At 54.4% G+C, this 3066-nt stretch overlaps 1 pseudogene; it reads right to left on the bottom strand.

Annotated features, from left to right (window-relative positions):
- Positions 1-145: 145 nt before the first annotated feature.
- On the bottom strand, positions 146-2031 carry LOC119340712 (annotated as a pseudogene).
- Between the last annotated feature and the right edge of the window lie 1035 nt (positions 2032-3066).

Raw genomic sequence — 3066 nt, 5'->3', positions numbered from 1 at the left:
GGGGGCAACGGCTGGAGATGCTCTAAGCACCACGAATAAGCATTGCATTGTACAGGGTCTAACCATACGAGTGGAGTAGACAACAAGATTCAATCCGCCGTGCATGGATTAGTTAAGTTCTATCAAACCATCCCCACTACACTACTTAAGCCAAAGAGAAGCCAAATAACATCCAGTTTTACAATCTGGTTTTCTCAGGCAGCCATCACTACCAAGATAAGCCCAGCAGAAGCTAAAGCAGCATTATCTACTTAAACAGAAGACATGCTGACATGCATAGGAATGGTCCATGAACAGTAGCACCACTGACCTCAACACTTCAAGCTAATCATGCTAGAACCAAGAACACTGCCCAAAACGATCGCTTGTAGTACGATGTTGCAAAAGAACACTGACCACTCCACTCCAACGGACATTACGCTTGGATGATGAAACATGTTGGTGCTTTTAACTTCACCAGCAAAAAGGGTCACGAGAAAAATCCGCTCCGGTTTTGAAGCACCATGGTCTGCCTCCTTCAGGATCTGTACTCCCAAACGCTATGATTCCGCAGCCTTTAGTACTGCCCCATCTCAGATTAGTCAGATTCCCCGCTATGGACCGCCCTTTCGCCCTTGAAATTGAAGATAAATCAGGATTGGGGAAGATGAACACCGCATGCCTCAGCAGTCAGCACCCTTGCGTTCTGCAGGAAGTACTTGAGAAAGGCCATCTCGCCTTCCTCCCCTCTGAATTCACGGATAGTCATAATCTCGATGCGCAACATAATGCTCACGATAGGGCCAACCTCATCCCACAACTTAAGTTCGAGCTTCCCAGTGGGTTCATCACATCTTTCACACTGCAGATTGGTTAAGTCAGTGAACAGTTCAACTACTGATGGATTATGCATTGCAGCAGCAACAGTAAAACGATGATGGATCATAACCCAGGAATGCGCCCAATTATTCAACAAAGAAAGATCAGACATTGAATTGAACATCTTTGCCAATTGAACAAATGGAAACTTTAGGTACGTGATCTACCATGATGATGGTGCCGCCGGCCTCAAGGGCGTACTTTCCTGGCTCCAGGTACCCGAATCGTTTCACGTTGGGGGCATTGCCAATGTTGATCGCCGTGCGCAAGCCACTGGCAGAGTTTAGAGATCCCCGAACCTTGTACAGGATGAGCCGCTTGAGGCGCGGGGTATCCACCACGACGACGATCTCCATCACGGAATCGCAGATCTGCACGCACCGGAGGCTCTGGCTGACGAGGCGGAGGCCCAGCCCCTTCATGCTCCCTTGAATGTTGAGGGTCTCCAGAACGGGGCTCCTGGAGACGATGGCTTCGACATCCCCGTCCTCCATGACGACGCTGAAGATGCCGAGCTCGCGGAGGTTGGGGAAGGAGGCGTCGCCGAGGCAGGCCACATCAGGGAACTTCCAGACGCCGACGTAGAGGCGGGTGAGGGTGGCGATGCGGAAGAGCGTGCCAGGGAGATTCACCTCGCGCGGGCAGGGGCGGTTGACGAGGACGAGCTCCTGGACGCCCTTGGCGGCCATGAGACGGAGCCAGCGCTTGAGCTTGGCGTGGCACGCGTCCATGGGGGTGCAGAGGAGGTGGACGCAGCGGAAGGGCCCGGGATGCGCCGCCAGGGCGCGCGACACAGCGGCGGAGACGGCCGGCGCGTCGGCGCGGGTCGGGGGCCAGTGGTCCAGGAGGTGGGTATCGACGAGGACGAGCGGCGCGGAGAGCCAGACCCGGCGCCAGCGCGTCGCGAGCACGGCGGTGCGCGCGGCTTCCTTGAAGGAGAGGCGGGAGACGATGTCGTGGAGGAGCGCGTCGGAGAGGCCGCTGATGCGGTCGACGCCGTGGTAGGGGGCGGTACGGCGGACGGCGAGGCGGGCGGTGTGGGAGACTGGCGGCTCGGGGAGGCAGGAGTAGATGTACGGCAGGAGCTGCTCCGCGTCCATGGTCACCGGCGGCGGGAGGATAGCAGAGCACGAGGAGCCCGGCTAGGGTTTCGGGCGGAGAGGCGAGCGACGAGTGAGGAGCGAGGTGTGTATGTGAGTGAATGGCGGCGACGGTGAGGAGAGGAGATGTAGGGTTTGGTCGGTGGCGTTGTCTGCTTCGGGCGGCCCAAATGTTGGCAACTGGGTGCTCTTGGGCCCATCAATTAGTAGTAGTAGTATTTAATTTGCTTTATTTATTTCGAAGTCCACTGTTAATTCACTCGATGAGAGCAAGTAAAATAAGGTATGTAAGTCGAAAATGACTGTTACTGCTCGAGCTACATGGATATCTCTTCTTAAAATAAAAATAAAAATCACATTTTAAAGTTCCTAAAAATATGAGAGAATACACATGAACCTTAGGGACTACATCTTTGTATTTTTTCATGATGAAATACGTTTTGATGGGAGCTACACAAAAAAAATTCATATATTTCTAGTACATGCACTATTCTCTATACAAGTCCATAATTTTGTTTTTTTATGCATCTCACCCCAAAGCCTATTTCATCATGAAAGTTTACATATAGTATACATTTATCCTAAAATCTAAAAAGTGCGCGCGTCTTATCCATTCGCCCATCTCCCACTACCTGCCTCCAGCAGTCCTCCCGGGTGACGCGGTCGCTGCCCCGCTCCTTCTCCTGGCCACGCGCCCTTCGCCGCGCTCCTACTCCTGGCGATGTGGATGCCACCCCGATCCTTCTCCCGGCTACGCCACCCGCCCCCACCGCCTACCTCGCGCCCATAGCTGCCGCTAGTGCACCGCCGCCGCTCACCTCCTTCTGCGAGCCGCCATCCCAGCCAAAAGGGCATGGCCGCCGCCCGTGATGCGTGATCTACTCCGGTTGCGGCCCCGGACGAGCGAACTACGGCGGGGATGCCACGTGAAGGAGCACACATTGCTGCTACCCAGCGCTCTGCCCGGCCATCGACTCTGTGTAGCCATCCCGTGATCTACTCCGGCTGCCGCCCACGCACTGCCCTTTAGTCGCCTCAGCTGATCTATTGGAAGGAGGAAACTTAGATAGTTCTTGAATAGTTTGACGAAAGCAAGAAGAAGATCCAG

The sequence above is a fragment of the Triticum dicoccoides genome, chromosome 7B (genome assembly GCF_002162155.2).
Source record: "Triticum dicoccoides isolate Atlit2015 ecotype Zavitan chromosome 7B, WEW_v2.0, whole genome shotgun sequence".
Classification (NCBI taxonomy): domain Eukaryota; kingdom Viridiplantae; phylum Streptophyta; class Magnoliopsida; order Poales; family Poaceae; genus Triticum; species Triticum dicoccoides.
The sequence above is the reverse complement of the archived record's forward strand: the minus strand, read 5'-3'. Positions and strand labels throughout refer to the sequence as shown.